A 21002-nucleotide genomic window follows, 5' to 3' on the forward strand; every position below is an offset into this window, starting at 1 on the left:
GACTCCCAAAGTTTGGTCCGGACTGTGTCGAGGGTAGATGAGTACTTTTCTAACAACGAGTTGTTGGTAGATCTCTTTCTTCGGCTGGGGTCTTCTTCTGGAACAGCCTCCCCGCCGCTCTGAAACTTGAGGCAACCATCTCCTGTTCCTGAAGCACCTCAAGACCTTCCTCTTTGATTCTTCTTTCTCTCTTCGTTCTCCCTGCTGAATTCCTGTCTGATACTGCACTGATCACCTGGCTACCCTCTGATTTCGGGCCCAGGTCCCTGCTGCCCCAGTTGCACATCCGCACTGTCTCCCAGCAACCCTTGCACTTGGGTCTGTATCTGTAACCTTACAGTCCCCCTAACTGCACTTTTGGACACCTGCTGTCTGCACTTACCCTTGCACCTGCCGGCCACACTTCTCGTTATTGTTTGATCCCATGTATAGCACTGCCCTCTCCCCTTTCCCCTGGCACTTTTCCCCTCCCCTGCACTTGCGCAATCTCAATGTCCCTTGGCCTAGTAAGATCGTTGTCTCTGTCCTCCCTCTGTTCCCCCTTCCTTGCCTCGTCACGCCTTGAAACACTTGTGTATAGGCACGTTACAAATGCCATATCATATCATATCATATCATCCTTTTTTACGCCGGAGTGTCCCTCAAAAGATACTCACCTTGGCTGGGATAGCCTGCGCTCCCCAGCTATTCCCGAACTCTGAATCGGGCACAGCATTGCGTGATGGTAAGGTCGGCGTCATGGGTGACCTGGATATTGAGGGAATGGAACTGCTTCTGGGTTCCTAGAGACCTCCTCTAAGGCATGGGGGGGCAACTCAACATGCGTGCAGTCCAATGATGCCACCACAATGGGCATGCCCGCAATTGCACAGAAGTAGGCCTTTGTGGCGTTGAACTGTGCCAGGGTGGTGGGGAGGGCGATGTGGGTTAGGAGGTCAAGCATGGGCTCCATGTTTAGGCGGTACAGGGGTAGTATCTGCCTGTCAGGGAGGGCCCCGGGTGTGGCCCTTGTACGAAGGATCACTGCACGCCTCTGCCTCGCCACCTGCATCCCCATCATCCTCATCCTCCTTCTCTCCCTGGCCTCCTGTTGCCTTTGCTGGTACTCCAGCCCCCAGAGCTGCAGATTGACATGCAGCGTCTCCAGCTCCATCTATGCAGAAATGACTGGCAGCATGGTTGTGTTGGGATGTGTTTTTGGGGCAGGTGCGGCGCTTTGTACTCTTCCTGTGTGCATAGGGTGGATTGTGTGCACCTGTGGTCTAATGTCCTTCCGTCACCTGTGTCCATTTACTGGCTGCTCTGATGTGTTGTTATCTCCACCTTGGTTTTACCGGTACTACCAGCAAATATCAGTTGGTATTACCGGCAAATCCAATCTCGTAATAAGCCAGTGATTCAACTTTGCTGGTATTACCGGCTCAGGTTTCTGGCCCATCTGGTATTTTCATTGCTGGTAATTCCGGAAAGAGGTGATACCGTCACCGGAAATTCTGGCAACTATGTACCGGCAAACTCGTACTTGGCCGTACCGGTAAATGTGCCGGTAAACAATATTACCATATACCGGCAAACTCGCAATGAGACCCTATGTTCTTACGTGGGGATAAAGGCATGCATTTGTGCATCCAGCATGGACATGCAGTGGTACGGACAACATTTAAGATTTTAATATTACCCTACAAAACCAATTGCTAATTGTGTGGCCTTTTACCTAATTTTTCACAGGTTTGCTATAAAATGAACTACTTTAACCCATTTTTTCCCAATTTTGTGTTGGGTAAGAACCCCCCATTCTCATACTTATTCATGGGAGACAATGAAAAGATTCACCAGCCACCCCCACATGCAGATTACTGCTGTGCAGCTGAAGGGGAAACATGTACCTCCCCTAAGGAAGCATTTCATTGCAATGGCTGGTGCACATATATGCAGATCTCAAGGGAGCCTGTGCAAACTGCACCTAGATGTGAGAATTCTGGCAGGGATGTGGCTGTGCTATTGTGATAGCAACACCTGTGCTACAAAACAATGTACCTGTGTGCTCCTTTAGAAACCTTGAAAACGAACCACATGTTTCAACTACCTAATTTAATGTTTTGCAAACCATGATACCGTTAGGATTAACGATTCATTGTGTGGACGCTAAAAATTAAATAAATCGCCCTCCCTCTAAGAGAAGAGTCGGCACCCACAGTTGCAGGCATGCTGGATGGCGTGGATTGGCGTAGACATGTTTTCGGAAGTACATAAATGCCTGGGTGCCAGGGAACATAAAATATATGATCACTCTGCAAAAGTATATCATTTAACCGTTTTTTTTGGCACTACATTTTGAACCAATTCCAATGTACCTCATGAATTGTAAGCCGCATTGTCGTGGCGATCACAATTAAATAAAGTCAACAGAAAAATATACATTATTGTAGTAGAACCATCTATAAGCAGATCTTGCCAAATATAACCCTAACTGAGGCCCTTTCCATAGAAGTACAAGCTACCATTGCAACAAATACTAAAGAGTCCCTCAGTTCTTGATCAGAAGGGTATTGTGCCAAGTCGTAACAAATGCTTGGGAAGGCACATATCACGCATGCGCATGAAAACCCACTCATCACATTCAAGAACCAGAAGGATCGAAGAGCTTCATTCAGGACAAAGTAAAGATTCTGTGATAATCCTTTCAAACTGAGGGTGAACCATTTGGCAACAGGACGTAAACAGTACACTGTTGCACGCACGACAGTGAGTTCTGATCAGTTCAAAATGTTAAACATAATGTGAAGTCTACCACAGCCTGACAGTTTACGGAGCAGGGCATGACGGGAATATGCAAATTAGTGTAAATCATTCCATCGAATCCGACCCACTAGGAGATCACAAAACAAAAAAGAGACTTAAAAATACCCCACTCAGGTCTGGCGGCAAAGTTGTAATGCCGGTAATTACAGAAGCAGAAATATTGATTAAAATACGAGAATGTGAGCCCTGTGAATCTTAAAAAGGTTTTCATTAAAATACCCGGCTGCCACTGCAGTATATTTACAAGCTTTTATTACTAGGGGAAGCCGTTGTAAGATATAGGAGGCGTTTTTATAAACTGAAACGTTTCATTACAACATGAGGCTGTTACTGATTCTATGTCAAGACTCAGAGGCTCGGATTATGTTCAACTCAACTCTTTACTTCAAGAGCAGCCATCCCATTGTATTTACATAAATCAACCTGTCAAATGAACTACAATATCCATGATCATAAGGGAAATTTGAAATGTGTGTTCTATTGGTTAAACAATACCACGTGCTCTCAACTGTCCAATCACGTCTAACAGTCCAATATAAACATCCCATTCTTCTTTATATCTTTCTCTTTCTTTGCTGCTCGAGCAGCTGAGATAATTGCAATTTGAGTGCCTTTTTTTGCGTATTATGTAATATTTGAGGTGAATGTTATAAGAGATAGCCTTATAATAAATAGAACTGGGGAGCGAACCAACAAACACACTGCACTGTCACAGCTTGGCCGAACAAATCCGCTGGTAGATAACGCAACGGGGTGAAGGTTCCAGAGTTAGAGTTAGAGGACAGTACCACACGGAAGGGTAAGCGAGGCGCGACAGGACTGGTAGAGGTTCTGGCACCTCTACGAAACTTCAATGTGTGAAGAGGAGAAGGAGAGATTAACAGAAGGAAACTCCTGTGGGGGCAAGGACACAATAGGGGAAATATATAACGGCAAGCAATTGCAACGAGGCGAACGAGCGCAGAACTCAGAGCCAGTCACAACAACATGCCATCTGCTGGTGGCGAAGGTGCACTGCAATCATTATAAAAAGGCTGCTTAGTTGAGGTGCAGAGCAGACAGGCTCAGTCCCAGGAGAAACTGACAGAAGCTGTCGGGAATCAGCGCAAAGGCCCCAGTCACTCGAATAACTCCTTGTATGGATGGGCACAGTCCCAAGTAAGATTGTGAATGGTAACCGACCTGCCTAGCTACATTTGAGAGCAATTTGACGGGGGCAACCCATGCAAAATGCATATTAAACGTTTTAAAAAACCAGCACAGCCATGAGCATGAGTGGGGAGTACTCAGAGGACTCAGAGGGTCCACATGTGAGTGGCATCAGAATGAGCCAAGTGGTTCAGAAAGTGATGAGTGCTGGCTGGGGCCCCTCGCGTGAAGGCATGGGTTTCATGGAAGACCTCATAGCTTTCTCTCAGGAAATGGCAGAATTGAGAAGAGGAGTTCAAAGAGGTAAAAGGGAAACGAAAAAGACCTGCAGGGTATGTAGCGCCCAGACCCCGCCGGGATCGTCACGTAAAAGCAAAGGTGGCCAGAGGAAGGCAAGGTCGAGGGCCAGATACGGCCAAGATAGCTCACAGGATACATCTGAAGCAGACTGCATTAGCAGCGAAGAAACAGGAGATAGGAGCTCACAAGAGTCCGAGGACTCATCATCGAGTGATGCCAGTAGGCACAGAAACAAGAGGGGCAAGCCTGAAGAACGCCAAGGGAAGGAATTCAACCTAGATGCCCAGGTGCATCCAAGGTCATCAGAGTAGGACCCTCCTGGGAACATTACGGCCTATCTAAAAAGAAGGCCCAGAGCCCCCTGAGCAAAGAAGATAGGAGTAAGATGAGGGCGGAATGCCCTAGGCCCAAAGTTCCGGTCGGGGTAGTGGAAACACCCGAAATTGATGACTGCATGCTGACTTTCATGGTAAAACACAGCAAGGACATCAAAAAAGGTATTGATCGCTCCTGGAGGTCGTGTCAAGACAAACTCCTAGATGTGGTGGGACCCATCACAAAAATATGGCAACTGGCAGAGGAAGCTAAACAGAGAAAAGAGGCTATCGAGCAAGAGGTACTCTCAGGTTGGGTTCAAAGGGTGATCTGCCTACTGGGCAATGCAAATAGCTCCAACGCAACGGAGAGGAGGCGATCTATCCTCATGAAAATAGACTCTAAATTAGGAGAACTGGCGCGGTCAGAAACAGTGGAAGCGGCCAAGGGCAAACTATTTGGTGAGACATTTATCAAGGACATGGCAAGGTTTGCCAGCACGTACGCCACACTGGACAATGCACAGGCCTCCAAGAAGATGATCTTTGGGAGGAAGATTTTCAACAGGGCTGGCAGAGGCAAGCTCCGCTCAGCCAGCCGGTGCCCCTACTAAAGGACCTCAGGACACAGAGCTCACTGGAGGGAACAAGAAGACCGGCGAGCAAACCACTTCTTCCCCTCGAGGGGATGGGGCAGGGGCATAGGCTGGAGAGGCAGCGGCAGGCAACAACAGCAAAATAACACAGGTGAGAGAAAGAGCGCGAGCAGAGGCGATAAACGCAGTGATTCCTCCGGTGGGGGCGAGAGTGACCCTGCATATGCAAAGGTGGTCAACATTATCCTCAGATTCCTGGGTTTTCTGTTAGAATTCTCGCAGGAACCAGTACAGGGGTTCAAGGACAATCAGGTTCAGCAGAGAATATGAGGCATTGCTGGATAGCGAGATAGAGCAGCTGAGAATAAAAAAGGCCATTAGTCCGGCTGTCGGAAACCAGCGAGGTTTCGTAAGCAACATGTTTCTGGTGAAGGGAAAATGCTAGGTCAGGCCAGTGATCAACCACAGAGCACTGATCTCATTCATGGTGTACAGACACTTCAGCATGGAAGACATTCACCTACTGAGGGACATACTGTAGAAGGGAGACTGGCTGGCTCGGATAGATCTCAGAGATGCGTACCTGACGGTGCTTGTACACCAAAGTCAGCGTTGACTACTGCAGTTCCTCTGGAGGGATCAGAGATGGGAGTTTGTATGTCTCCCATTCGGACTGGCCTCAGCCCCCTGGTGCTTTGCCAAATTGATGAAGCCAGAAGTGGCACACCGTAGAGAGCAGGAGGTCAGACTGATTATTTACCTGGACGATATATGCATCATGTGCCAGGACAGGGAACTGATATCAGAACAAGTCAAGATTACGACAGACTTGTTACAGCAACTAGGTTTCTTAATAAACTGGGAGAAATCGGAACTAGTCCCATCCCAATCAATGTAATTCCTGGGGTTCATTCTCGATACGGTACAGGGAACACTCAGCTTACCGCTAGAGAAGGGGAACTCTATAAAAAGAGACATAAAGAGCATGATGTTGAGAGAGATGATATTCTTGAGGGGGATAGACAGGCTGGTAGGGCAACTGTCATCTTCGATTCAGGCCATTTTCACAAGACCGCTCCACTACCGAGCATTAGAACGACTGAAGATAGAACATGTCAGACAGGGCCTGTCATACAATCAGGAAGTCCCGATCTCACAGGAAGCGAGAACGGAATTAGAGTGGTGGTACCACAACATGGAGGCCTGAAATGGCAGAGTGATATTTGGCTCTTCCCCGGTCCTCGTGATAGAGTTGGACGCTAGTCGATGGGGCGGGGGAGCCCACTGCAGTGAGATGTGTAACCGGGGAAGGTGGTCAGAAGAGGAACTAGACCTCCACATCAATTGTCTCAAACTGCTAGCGGGTTCGTTCACAGTCCGTTGCTGGATGCGAGAAGGCGCAAGATGTGCTATCCTCCTCAAAATGGACAATGTCTCAGCGGTAAGGTACATCAACTGACTGGGGGGAACAAGATCCAAGATGCTTGCAGAACTAGCCAAGGACTTCTGGCATCTTTGCCTTCAGAGGAGAGTCAGCGTAACAGCAGAGCCCTTACTGGGGCCTCAGAACCAGATAGCGGACTGGAATTAGAAATACCTTAAGGACTCCAGCGATTATCAGCTGGAGGGATCACTTTACCAAGAGATCATGAGACGGAGGGGGCCATGTCAGACGGACCTGTTGGCTTCGAGATTAAACAGGAAGCTGGACAAGTTTTACAGTTGGAGGCCAGACCAAGAAGCGTGGGCGTCGGATGCCTTTCTCCAGGTTTGGGGACGAGTAACAGAATAAGCGTTCCCGCCGTTCACTATGATAGCGCGAACGCTGGCTCAGATCAGGAGACAGAGAGCAGGAGTAGTGCTGGTGACACCTAATTTGAGAGGGCAGGTTAGGTTCCCGGACCTACTGGAAATGTCAAACGACACTCCAATTCTTCTGCCGCTCAGACAGGACATAGTAAAGGCCCAGCAGGAGAACGTCACCCACTCATGCAAACAGGGAAATTGAGACTAATTGCCTGGGTGATTTCAGGAGATTCGGGCCCAAGCCAGGTCTTTCAGGGGAAGTTCAGAGAGTCCTGGGCACCGGGGACCGGGAAGGTTTACAGAGTCGCATGGTGTAAGTGGAGTAGTTGGTGCATGGAAAGGGACAGATATAATCCATGTGGTGAACTTCTTAGCAAACCAAGCAGCGCAGTCCAAACCATATAGAACAATTAACACGTATTGGTTGGCGATATCAGCTGGCCATGAATACATTGAGGGTAAACCCGTGGGTGAACACCCCTTGATTTCTAGATTATTAAAATGAGTTAGTTGCATGAGACCCCTGACGCTGAAATATTCGCGGCTGTGGGACGTGAGTATTGTGCTAAAAAACTTTGAAACATGGCCGGATAACGTAGACTTATCCAGGAAAGTACATTGGGCGAAACTGACCACTCTACTTTGCCTGAATTTATGCAAGAGGGTTTCAGAAGTCAAAGCTTTGGAGGTAGACAGAAAACCATTTTCACCTACAGGTGTTACATTCTACATAAAAAAAGGACAAAAACAGGGATCAGGACGCTAGATTATATGGCCTTTCCAGAGAGACCGAGGTTAGGTCCAGTCTGGTGCTTGAAAGTTTACGAGGGCATGGTAGAGCAGTTTAGACCCCCGGTTGAATCTCAGCTTTTGATAGAGGTTAGGAATCCTTTTAGAGCTGTGGCATCAGCTACTGTCGCCAGATGGGTAAAATGGTGCATGGATCAAGCAGGCATTGACGTGAAACAGTTTGGCGTGCACTCGACCAGGGGTGCGATGGCATCCACGGCTTTTAAGATGGGAGCACGCCTGGAAGATATCTTGAAGGCAGCAGATGGGTCAAATGAGGAGACTTCTAAAAACGTTAATTTTAACCCAATAGATCAGGTGAGTATGTTGGTAATAAGCAAGCTTTAAACAAGCATAATCCGAGCCTCCCAGTCTTGACATAGAATACAAATTTTCAACACATTTGTTATAGAAAGTCATGATTCTATTAAAGACTTGGAGGCAAAGGATTATTGCACGCTTTCAATCGCTATTTTGAGACATAGCTAAAAATATGTTGTTAATTATGTAATGTTTTTTCATCAAAGCATATGACTACTGTGTTTTAGCGACTGCCCACCCGTCCAGAAATGGTTATGTCATCATTGTTATATATTGCCTAGACAGGTGTGGAATCTAAGTCAGTGGGTACATGAGGAATGAACGACGGGATCAAGAGAGTTCAGGCGTTTACTGGTTGGGACGCCAGTTCAGTTGTTGATCACCTTCAGAAAGAGGACGATATGAAAATGAAGGGGATGTTTTATATTGGACTGTTCGATATTATTAGACAGTTGAGATCACGTGGTACTGTTTAACCAATAGAACACAAACTTCAAATTTCCCTTATGATCATGGATATTGTAGTTCATTTGACAGTTTGGTTTATGTAAATACAATTGGTTGGATGCTCGAGAAGTAAAGAATTGAGTTGGCCATAATCCGTGCCTCCGAGTCTTGGTGCCAGAATGTCTAGTAGGCATGAATGACTGGAACCACTGTGAGCCACGATTGGCCCACATCTGGCCTGCATGCAAGAGAGCAGATATTCCATTGGCTATCTTAGATTTAAGTGCAAACTGAATCTTGGATAAGAGAAGGGGCTCTGCATCCATACCAGGTCGATCTATTGAGGTTCACACCGAACCTCATAAGGAGCCAAGTATCCTTAACAGGAAAGCAGACTTGAGGAACCGTCGGTGACGTGCTTGGAAGGTTTGGCACCCTGACCCCAATGTTGTCCCGTCGTACCCCTGTTTCTTCATCAACCAAGAAGGCTTGCAAGGGCGCTTTGTCCCTTTGGAGTAGTGGGAACAACTACTCTCGGCTTCTCCTATGTACCCTCGAAAAGAGTTTCTTCTGAAGTATTCTTGGGCCATTCAGTGAACTGACCAGCTCGAACACAGGGTATCGCAGAGGAACGCCGCTGTCCCAAGTTGAGACTCGAGACTCTGGGAACGCTAGCTTGTGGTCCACGCCGCGACAATTTGCGGTTCTTGCGTTGCCCGGCTGTGGTAACCATGGCAGAATCTGCCTGCAATTCGTGCCTACTGTGTCCTGAGACGTGCTGCACCGGAACTATCCTTCTTCCTCCTTCAAGATCTGAGTAAAGGCTACTGTCCCACCATGGACGATTGATCCGCCCCACAGCCGCCGAGAGCCAGGGCATCCTGAAACTGCAGGGTGAACACCTACAGGCGAAGTGGGCTAGACTACCAAAGTTTGGTCCGGACTGTGTCGAGGGTAGATGAGTACTTTTCTAACAGCGAGTTGTTGGTAGATCTCTTTCTTCGGCTGGGGTCTCCCTCTGGAACAGCCTCCCAGCCTCTCTGAAACTTGAGGCAACCATCTCCTGTTCCCGGAGCACCTCAAGACCTTCCTCTTTGATTCTTCTTTCTCTCTTCCTTCTCCCTGCTGAATTCCTGACTGATACTGCACTGATCACCTGGCTACCCTCTGATTTCGGGCCCAGGTCCCTGCTGCCCCAGTTGCACATCCGCACTGTCTCCCAGCATCCCTTGCACTTGGGTCTGTATATCTAACCTTACAGTCCCCCTAACTGCACTTTTGGACACCTGCTGTCTGCACTTACCCTTGCACCTGCCGGCCGCACTTCTCGTTATTGTTTGATCCCATGTACAGCACTGCCCTCTCCCCTTTCCCCTGGCACTTTTCCCCTCCCCTGCACTTGCGCGATCTCAATGTCACTTGGCCTAGTAAGATCGTTGTCTCTGTCCTCCCTCTGTTCCCCCTTCCTTACCTCGTCACGCCTTGAAACACTTGTCTATAGGCACGTTACAAATGCCATATCATATCATATCATATCATCCTTTTTTACGCCAGAGTGTCCCTCAAAAGATACTCACCTTGGCTGGGATAGCCTGCGCTCCCCAGCTATTCCCGAACTCTGAATCGGGCACAGCAGTGCGTGATGGTAAGGTCGGCGTCATGGGTGACCTGGATATTCAGGGAATGGAACTGCTTCCGGGTTCCTAGAGACCTCCTCTAAGGCATGGGGGGGCAACTCAACATGTGTGCAGTCCAATGATGCCACCACAATGGGCATGCCCGCAATTGCACAGAAGTAGGCCTTTGTGGCGTTGAACTGTGCCAGGGTGGTGGGGAGGGCGATGTGGGTTAGGAGGTCAAGCATGGTCTTCATGTTTAGGCGGTACAGGGGTAGTATCTGCCTGTCAGTGAGGGCCCCGGGTGTGGCCCTTGTACGAAGGATCACTGCACGCCTCTGCCTTGCCACCTGCATCCCCATCATCCTCATCCTCCTTCTCTCCCTGGCCTCCTGTTGCCTTAGCTGGTACTCCAGCCCCCAGAGCTGCAGATTGACATGCAGCGTCTCCAGCTCCATCTATGCAGAAATGACTGGCAGCATGGTTGTGTTGGGATGTGTTTTTGGGGCAGGTGCAGCGCTTTTGTACTCTTCCTGTGTGCGTAGGGTGGATTGTGTGCACCTGTGGTCTAATGTCCTTCCGTCACCTGTGTCCATTTACTGGCTGCTCTGATGTGTTGTTATCTCCACCTTGGTTTTACCGGTACTACCAGCAAATATCAGTTGGTATTACCGGCAAATCCAATCTCGTAATAAGCCAGTGATTCAACTGTGCTGGTATTACCGGCTCAGGTTTCTGGTCCATCTGGTATTTTCATTGCTGGTAATTCCGGAAAGAGGTGATACCGTCACCGGAAATTCTGGCAACTATGTACCGGCAAACTCGTACTTGGCCGTACCGGTAAATGTGCCGGTAAACTGTATTGCCATATACCGGCAAACTCGCAATGAGACCCTATGTTCTTACGTGGGGATAAAGGCATGCATTTGTGCATCCAGCATGGACATGCAGTGGTACGGCAACATTTAAGATTTTAATATTACCCTACAAAACCAATTGCTAATTGTGTGGCCTTTTACCTAATTTTTCACAGGTTTGCTATAAAATGAACTACTTTAACCCATTTTTTCCCAATTTTGTGTTGGGTAAGAACCCCCCATTCTCATACTTATTCATGGGAGACAATGAAAAGATTCACCAGCCACCCCCACATGCAGATTACTGCTGTGCAGCTGAAGGGGAAACATGTACCTCCCCTAAGGAAGCATTTCATTGCAATGGCTGGTGCACATATATGCAGATCTCAAGGGAGCCTGTGCAAACTGCACCTAGATGTGAGAATTCTGGCAGGGATGTGGCTGTGCTATTGTGATAGCAACACCTGTGCTACAAAACAATGTACCTGTGTGCTCCTTTAGAAACCTTGAAAACGAACCACATGTTTCAACTACCTAATTTAATGTTTTGCAAACCATGATACCGTTAGGATTAACGATTCATTGTGTGGACGCTAAAAATTAAATAAATCGCCCTCCCTCTAAGAGAAGAGTCGGCACCCACAGTTGCAGGCATGCTGGATGGCGTGGATTGGCGTAGACATGTTTTCGGAAGTACATAAATGCCTGGGTGCCAGGGAACATAAAATATATGATCACTCTGCAAAAGTATATCATTTAACCGTTTTTTTTGGCACTACATTTTGAACCAATTCCAATGTACCTCATGAATTGTAAGCCGCATTGTCGTGGCGATCACAATTAAATAAAGTCAACAGAAAAATATACATTATTGTAGTAGAACCATCTATAAGCAGATCTTGCCAAATATAACCCTAACTGAGGCCCTTTCCATAGAAGTACAAGCTACCATTGCAACAAATACTAAAGAGTCCCTCAGTTCTTGATCAGAAGGGTATTGTGCCAAGTCGTAACAAATGCTTGGGAAGGCACATATCACGCATGCGCATGAAAACCCACTCATCACATTCAAGAACCAGAAGGATCGAAGAGCTTCATTCAGGACAAAGTAAAGATTCTGTGATAATCCTTTCAAACTGAGGGTGAACCATTTGGCAACAGGACGTAAACAGTACACTGTTGCACGCACGACAGTGAGTTCTGATCAGTTCAAAATGTTAAACATAATGTGAAGTCTACCACAGCCTGACAGTTTACGGAGCAGGGCATGACGGGAATATGCAAATTAGTGTAAATCATTCCATCGAATCCGACCCACTAGGAGATCACAAAACAAAAAAGAGACTTAAAAATACCCCACTCAGGTCTGGCGGCAAAGTTGTAATGCCGGTAATTACAGAAGCAGAAATATTGATTAAAATACGAGAATGTGAGCCCTGTGAATCTTAAAAAGGTTTTCATTAAAATACCCGGCTGCCACTGTAGCATATTTACAAGCTTTTATTACTATCGGAAGCCATTGTAAGATATAGGAGGCGTTTTTATAAACTGAAACGTTTCATTACAACATGAGGCTGTTACTGATTCTATGTCAAGACTCAGAGGCTCGGATTATGTTCAACTCAACTCTTTACTTCAAGAGCAGCCATCCCATTGTATTTACATAAATCAACCTGTCAAATGAACTACAATATCCATGATCATAAGGGAAATTTGAAATGTGTGTTCTATTGGTTAAACAATACCACGTGCTCTCAACTGTCCAATCACGTCTAACAGTCCAATATAAACATCCCATTCTTCTTTATATCTTTCTCTTTCTTTGCTGCTCGAGCAGCTGAGATAATTGCAATTTGAGTGCCTTTTTTTGCGTATTATGTAATATTTGAGGTGAATGTTATAAGAGATAGCCTTATAATAAATAGAACGCGCGTGTGAACTGGGGAGCGAACCAACAAACACACTGCACTGTCACAGCTTGGCCGAACAAATCCGCTGGTAGATAACGCAACGGGGTGAAGGTTCCAGAGTTAGAGTTAGAGGACAGTACCACACGGAAGGGTATGCAAGGCGCGACAGGACTGGTAGAGGTTCTGGCACCTCTACGAAACTTCAATGTGTGAAGAGGAGAAGGAGAGATTAATAGAAGGAAACTCCTGTGGGGGCAAGGACACAATAGGGGAAATATATAACGGCAAGCAATTGCAACGAGGCGAACGAGCGCAGAACTCAGAGCCAGTCACAACAACATGCCATCTGCTGGTGGCGAAGGTGCACTGCAATCATTATAAAAAGGCTGCTTAGTTGAGGTGCAGAGCAGACAGGCTCAGTCCCAGGAGAAACTGACAGAAGCTGTCGGGAATCAGCGCAAAGGCCCCAGTCACTCGAATAACTCCTTGTATGGATGGGCACAGTCCCAAGTAAGATTGTGAATGGTAACCGACCTGCCTAGCTACATTTGAGAGCAATTTGACGGGGGCAACCCATGCAAAATGCATATTAAACGTTTTAAAAAACCAGCACAGCCATGAGCATGAGTGGGGAGTACTCAGAGGACTCAGAGGGTCCACATGTGAGTGGCATCAGAATGAGCCAAGTGGTTCAGAAAGTGATGAGTGCTGGCTGGGGCCCCTCGCGTGAAGGCATGGGTTTCATGGAAGACCTCATAGCTTTCTCTCAGGAAATGGCAGAATTGAGAAGAGGAGTTCAAAGAGGTAAAAGGGAAACGAAAAAGACCTGCAGGGTATGTAGCGCCCAGACCCCGCCGGGATCGTCACGTAAAAGCAAAGGTGGCCAGAGGAAGGCAAGGTCGAGGGCCAGATACGGCCAAGATAGCTCACAGGATACATCTGAAGCAGACTGCATTAGCAGCGAAGAAACAGGAGATAGGAGCTCACAAGAGTCCGAGGACTCATCATCGAGTGATGCCAGTAGGCACAGAAACAAGAGGGGCAAGCCTGAAGAACGCCAAGGGAAGGAATTCAACCTAGATGCCCAGGTGCATCCAAGGTCATCAGAGTAGGACCCTCCTGGGAACATTACGGCCTATCTAAAAAGAAGGCCCAGGGCCCCCTGAGCAAAGAAGACAGGAGTAAGATGAGGGCGGAATGCCCTAGGCCCAAAGTTCCGGTCGGGGTAGTGGAAACACCCGAAATTGATGACTGCATGCTGACTTTCATGGTAAAACACAGCAAGGACATCAAAAAAGGTATTGATCGCTCCTGGAGGTCGTGTCAAGACAAACTCCTAGATGTGGTGGGACCCATCACAAAAATATGGCAACTGGCAGAGGAAGCTAAACAGAGAAAAGAGGCTATCGAGCAAGAGGTACTCTCAGGTTGGGTTCAAAGGGTGATCTGCCTACTGGGCAATGCAAATAGCTCCAACGCAACGGAGAGGAGGCGATCTATCCTCATGAAAATAGACTCTAAATTAGGAGAACTGGCGCGGTCAGAAACAGTGGAAGCGGCCAAGGGCAAACTATTTGGTGAGACATTTATCAAGGACATGGCAAGGTTTGCCAGCACGTACGCCACACTGGACAATGCACAGGCCTCCAAGAAGATGATCTTTGGGAGGAAGATTTTCAACAGGGCTGGCAGAGGCAAGCGCCGCTCAGCCAGCCGGTGCCCCTACTAAAGGACCTCAGGACACAGAGCTCACTGGAGGGAACAAGAAGACCGGCGAGCAAACCACTTCTTCCCCTCGAGGGGATGGGGCAGGGGCATAGGCTGGAGAGGCAGCGGCAGGCAACAACAGCAAAATAACACAGGTGAGAGAAAGAGCGCGAGCAGAGGCGATAAACGCAGTGATTCCTCCGGTGGGGGCGAGAGTGACCCTGCTTATGCAAAGGTGGTCAACATTATCCTCAGATTCCTGGGTTTTCTGTTAGAATTCTCGCAGGAACCAGTACAGGGGTTCAAGGACAATCAGGTTCAGCAGAGAATATGAGGCATTGCTGGATAGCGAGATAGAGCAGCTGAGAATAAAAAAGGCCATTATTCTGGCTGTCGGAAACCAGCGAGGTTTCGTAAGCAACATGTTTCTGGTGAAGGGCAATTGCTAGGTCAGGCCAGTGATCAACCACAGAGCACTGATCTCATTCATGGTGTACAGACACTTCAGCATGGAAGACATTCACCTACTGAGGGACATACTGTAGAAGGGAGACTGGCTGGCTCGGATAGATCTCAGAGATGCGTACCTGACGGTGCTTGTACACCAAAGTCAGCGTTGACTACTGCAGTTCCTCTGGAGGGATCAGAGATGGGAGTTTGTATGTCTCCCATTCGGACTGGCCTCAGCCCCCTGGTGCTTTGCCAAATTGATGAAGCCAGAAGTGGCACACCGTAGAGAGCAGGAGGTCAGACTGATTATTTACCTGGACGATATATGCATCATGTGCCAGGACAGGGAACTGATATCAGAACAAGTCAAGATTACGACAGACTTGTTACAGCAACTAGGTTTCTTAATAAACTGGGAGAAATCGGAACTAGTCCCATCCCAATCAATGTAATTCCTGGGGTTCATTCTCGAAACTGTACAGGGAACACTCAGCTTACCGCTAGAGAAGGGGAACTCTATAAAAAGAGACATAAAGAGCATGATGTTGAGAGAGATGATATCCTTGAGGGGGATAGACAGGCTGGTAGGGCAACTGTCATCTTCGATTCAGGCCATTTTCACAAGACCGCTCCACTACCGAGCATTACAACGACTGAAGATAGAACATGTCAGACAGGGCCTGTCATACAATCAGGAAGTCCCGATCTCACAAGAAGCGAGAACGGAATTAGAGTGGTGGTACCACAACATGGAGGCCTGGAATGGCAGGGTATTTGGCTCTTGCCCGGTCCTCGTGATAGAGTTGGACGCTAGTCGATGGGGCGGGGGAGCCCACTGCAGTGAGATGTGTACCCGGGGAAGGTGGTCAGAAGAGGAACTAGACCTCCACATCAATTGTCTCAAACTGCTAGCGGGTTCGTTCACAGTCCGTTGCTGGATGCGAGAAGGCGCAAGATGTGCTATCCTCCTCAAAATGGACAATGTCTCAGCGGTAAGGTACATCAACTGACTGGGGGGAACAAGATCCAAGATGCTTGCAGAACTAGCCAAGGACTTCAGGCATCTTTGCCTTCAGAGGAGAGTCAGCGTAACAGCAGAGCCCTTACTGGGGCCTCAGAACCAGATAGCGGACTGGAATTAGAAATACCTTAAGGACTCCAGCGATTATCAGCTGGAGGGATCACTTTACCAAGAGATCATGAGACGGAGGGGGCCATGTCAGACGGACCTGTTGGCTTCGAGATTAAACAGGAAGCTGGACAAGTTTTACAGTTGGAGGCCAGACCAAGAAGCGTGGGCGTCGGATGCCTTTCTCCAGGTTTGGGGACGAGTAACAGAATAAGCGTTCCCGCCGTTCACTATGATAGCGCGAACGCTGGCTCAGATCAGGAGACAGAGAGCAGGAGTAGTGCTGGTGACACCTAATTTGAGAGGGCAGGTTAGGTTCCCGGACCTACTGGAAATGTCAAACGACACTCCAATTTTTCTGCCGCTCAGACAGGACATAGTAAAGGCCCAGCAGGAGAACGTCACCCACTCATGCAAACAGGGAAATTGAGACTAATTGCCTGGGTGATTTCAGGAGATTCTGGCCCAAGCCAGGTTTTTCAGGGGAAGTTCAGAGAGTCCTGGGCACCGGGGACCGGGAAGGTTTACAGAGTCGCATGGTGTAAGTGGAGTAGTTGGTGCATGGAAAGGGACAGATATAATCCATGTGGTGAACTTCTTAGCAAACCAAGCAGCGCAGTCCAAACCATATAGAACAATTAACACATATTGGTTGGCGATATCAGCTGGCCATGAATACATTGAGGGTAAACCCGTGGGTGAACACCCCTTGATTTCTAGATTATTAAAATGAGTTAGTTGCATGAGACCCCTGACGCTGAAATATTCGCGGCTGTGGGACGTGAGTATTGTGCTAAAAAACTTTGAAACATGGCCGGATAACGTAGACTTATCCAGGAAAGTACATTGGGCGAAACTGACTACTCTACTTTGCCTGAATTTATTCAAGAGGGTTTCAGAAGTCAAAGCTTTGGAGGTAGACAGAAAACCATTTTCACCTACAGGTGTTACATTCTACATAAAAAAAGGACAAAAACAGGGATCAGGACGCTAGATTATATGGCCTTTCCAGAGAGACCGAGGTTAGGTCCAGTCTGGTGCTTGAAAGTTTACGAGGGCATGGTAGAGCAGTTTAGACCCCCGGGTGAATCTCAGCTTTTGATAGAGGTTAGGAATCCTTTTAGAGCTGTGGCATCAGCTACTGTCGCCAGATGGGTAAAATGGTGCATGGATCAAGCAGGCATTGACGTGAAACAGTTTGGCGTGCACTCGACCAGGGGTGCGATGGCATCCACGGCTTTTAAGATGGGAGCACGCCTGGAAGATATCTTAAAGGCAGCAGATGGGTCAAATGAGGAGACTTCTAAAAACGTTAATTTTAACCCAATAGATCAGGTGAGTATGTTGGTAATAAGCAAGCTTTAAACAAGCATAATCCGAGCCTCCCAGTCTTGACATAGAATACAAATTTTCAACACATTTGTTATAGAAAGTCATGATTCTATTAAAGACTTAGAGGCAAAGGATTATTGCACGCTTTCAATCGCTATTTTGAGACATAGCTAAAAATATGTTGTTAATTATGTAATGTTTTTTCATCAAAGCATATGACTACTGTGTTTTAGCGACTGCCCACCCGTCCAGAAATGGTTATGTCATCATTGTTATATATTGCCTAGACAGGTGTGGAATCTAAGTCAGTGGGTACATGAGGAATGAACGACGGGATCAAGAGAGTTCAGGCGTTTACCGGTTGGGACGCCAGTTCAGTTGTTGATCACCTTCAGAAAGAGGACGATATGAAAATGAAGGGGATGTTTTATATTGGACTGTTAGATATTATTAGACAGTTGAGATCACGTGGTACTGTTTAACCAATAGAACACAAACTTCAAATTTCCCTTATGATCATGGATATTGTAGTTCATTTGACAGTTTGGTTTATGTAAATACAATTGGTTGGATGCTCGAGAAGTAAAGAATTGAGTTGGCCATAATCCGTGCCTCCGAGTCTTGGTGCCAGAATGTCTAGTAGGCATGAATGACTGGAACCACTGTGAGCCACGATTGGCCCACATCTGGCCTGCATGCAAGAGAGCAGATATTCCATTGGCTATCTTAGATTTAAGTGCAAACTGAATCTTGGATAAGAGAAGGGGCTCTGCATCCATACCAGGTCGATCTATTGAGGTTCACACCGAACCTCATAAGGAGCCAAGTATCCTTAACAGGAAAGCAGACTTGAGGAACCGTCGGTGACGTGCTTGGAAGGTTTGGCACCCTGACCCCGATGTTGTCCCGTCGTACCCCTGTTTCTTCATCAACCAAGAAGGCTTGCAAGGGCGCTTTGTCACTTTGGAGTAGTGGGAACAACTACTCTCGGCTTCTCCTATGTACCCTCGAAAAGAGTTTCTTCTGAAGTATTCTTGGGCCATTCAGTGAACTGACCAGCTCGAACACAGGGTATCGCAGAGGAACGCCGCTGTCCCAAGTTGAGACTCGAGACTCTGGGAACGCTAGCTTGTGGTCCACGCCGCAACAATTTGCGGTTCTTGCGTTGCCCGGCTGTGGTAACCATGGCAGAATCTACCTGCAATTCGTGCCTACTGTGTCCTGAGACGTGCTGCACCGGAACTATCCTTCTTCCTCCTTCAAGATCTGAGTAAAGGCTACTGTCCCACCATGGACGATTGATCCGCCCCACAGCCGCTGAGAGCCGGAGCATCCTGAAACTGCAGGGTGAACGCCTACAGGCGAAGTGGGCTAGACTACCAAAGTTTGGTCCGGACTGTGTCGAGGGTAGATGAGTACTTTTCTAACAGCGAGTTGTTGGTAGATCTCTTTCTTCGGCTGGGGTCTCCCTCTGGAACAGCCTCCCAGCCTCTCTGAAACTTGAGGCAACCATCTCCTGTTCCCGAAGCACCTCAAGACCTTCCTCTTTGATTCTTCTTTCTCTCTTCCTTCTCCCTGCTGAATTCCTGACTGATACTGCACTGATCACCTGGCTACCCTCTGATTTCGGGCCCAGGTCCCTGCTGCCCCAGTTGCACATCCGCACTGTCTCCCAGCATCCTTTGCACTTGGGTCTGTATCTGTAACCTTACAGTCCCCCTAACTGCACTTTTGGACACCTGCTGTCTGCACTTACCCTTGCACCTGCCGGCCGCACTTCTCGTTATTGTTTGATCCCATGTACAGCACTGCCCTCTCCCCTTTCCCCTGGCACTTTTCCCCTCCCCTGCACTTGCGCGATCTCAATGTCACTTGGCCTAGTAAGATCGTTGTCTCTGTCCTCCCTCTGTTCCCCCTTCCTTACCTCGTCACGCCTTGAAACACTTGTCTATAGGCACGTTACAAATGCCATATCATATCATATCATATCATCCTTTTTTACGCCACAGTGTCCCTCAAAAGATACTCACCTTGGCTGGGATAGCCTGCACTCCCCAGCTATTCCCGAACTCTGAATCGGGCACAGCAGTGCGTGATGGTAAGGTCTGCGTCATGGGTGACCTGGATATTCAGGGAATGGAACTGCTTCCGGGTTCCTAGAGACCTCCTCTAAGGCATGGGGGGGCAACTCAACATGCGTGCAGTCCAATGATGCCACCACAATGGGCAAGCCCGCAATTGCACAGAAGTAGGCCTTTGTGGCGTTGAACTGTGCCAGGGTGGTGGGGAGGGCGATGTGGGTTAGGAGGTCAAGCATGGTCTTCATGTTTAGGCGGTACAGGGGTAGTATCTGCCTGTCAGTGAGGGCCCCGGGTGTGGCCCTTGTACAAAGGATCACTGCACGCCTCTGCCTCGCCACCTGCATCCCCATCATCCTCATCCTCCTTCTCTCCCTGGCCTCCTGTTGCCTTAGCTGGTACTCCAGCCCCCAGAGTTGCAGATTGACATGCAGCGTCTCCAGCTCCATCTATGCAGAAATGACTGGCAGCATGGTTGTGTTGGGATGTGTTTTTGGGGCAGGTGCAGCGCTTTTGTACTCTTCCTGTGTGCATAGGGTGGATTGTGTGCACCTGTGGTCTAATGTCCTTCCGTCACCTGTGTCCATTTACTGGCTGCTCTGATGTGTTGTTATCTCCACCTTGGTTTTACCGGTACTACCAGCAAATATCAGTTGGTATTACCGGCAAATCCAATCTCGTAATAAGCCAGTGATTCAACTGTGCTGGTATTACCGGCTCAGGTTTCTGGTCCATCTGGTATTTTCATTGCTGGTAATTCCGGAAAGAGGTGATACCGTCACCGGAAATTCTGGCAACTATGTACCGGCAAACTCGTACTTGGCCGTACCGGTAAATGTGCCGGTAAACTGTATTACCATATACCGGCAAACTCGCAATGAGACCCTATGTTCTTACGTGGGGATAAAGGCATGCATTTGTGCATCCAGCATGGACATGCAGTGGTACGGCAACATTTAAGATTTTAATATTACCCTACAAAACCAATTGCTAATTGTGTGGCCTTTTACCTAATTTTTCACAGGTTTGCTATAAAATGAACTACTTTAACCCATTTTTTCCCAATTTTGTGTTGGGTAAGAACCCCCCATTCTCATACTTATTCATGGGAGACAATGAAAAGATTCACCAGCCACCCCCACATGCAGATTACTGCTCTGCAGCTGAAGGGGAAACATGTACCTCCCCTAAGGAAGCATTTCATTGCAATGGCTGGTGAACATATATGCAGATCTCAATGGAGCCTGTGCAAACTGCACCTAGATGTGAGAATTCTGGCAGGGATGTGGCTGTGCTATTGTGATAGCAACACCTGTGCTACAAAACAATGTACCTGTGTGCTCCTTTAGAAACCTTGAAAACGAACCACATGTTTCAACTACCTAATTTAATGTTTTGC

General features: G+C 47.8%; 2 non-coding genes across 2 annotated transcripts; both read right to left on the reverse strand.

Moving 5' to 3' along the window:
- Positions 1–2536: 2536 nt before the first annotated feature.
- On the reverse strand, positions 2537–2637 carry LOC138461866 (small nucleolar RNA U13). The gene has a single exon (XR_011264476.1). It is a non-coding gene; the product is annotated as a small nucleolar RNA U13 (small nucleolar RNA).
- A 9344-nt stretch (positions 2638–11981) lies between these two features.
- Positions 11982–12082, reverse strand: LOC138461877 (small nucleolar RNA U13). The gene has a single exon (XR_011264487.1). It is a non-coding gene; the product is annotated as a small nucleolar RNA U13 (small nucleolar RNA).
- Positions 12083–21002: the final 8920 nt, after the last annotated feature.

Source organism: Ambystoma mexicanum, chromosome 1p (genome assembly GCF_040938575.1).
Source record: "Ambystoma mexicanum isolate Mex_15411 chromosome 1p, UKY_AmexF1_1, whole genome shotgun sequence".
NCBI lineage: Eukaryota > Metazoa > Chordata > Amphibia > Caudata > Ambystomatidae > Ambystoma > Ambystoma mexicanum.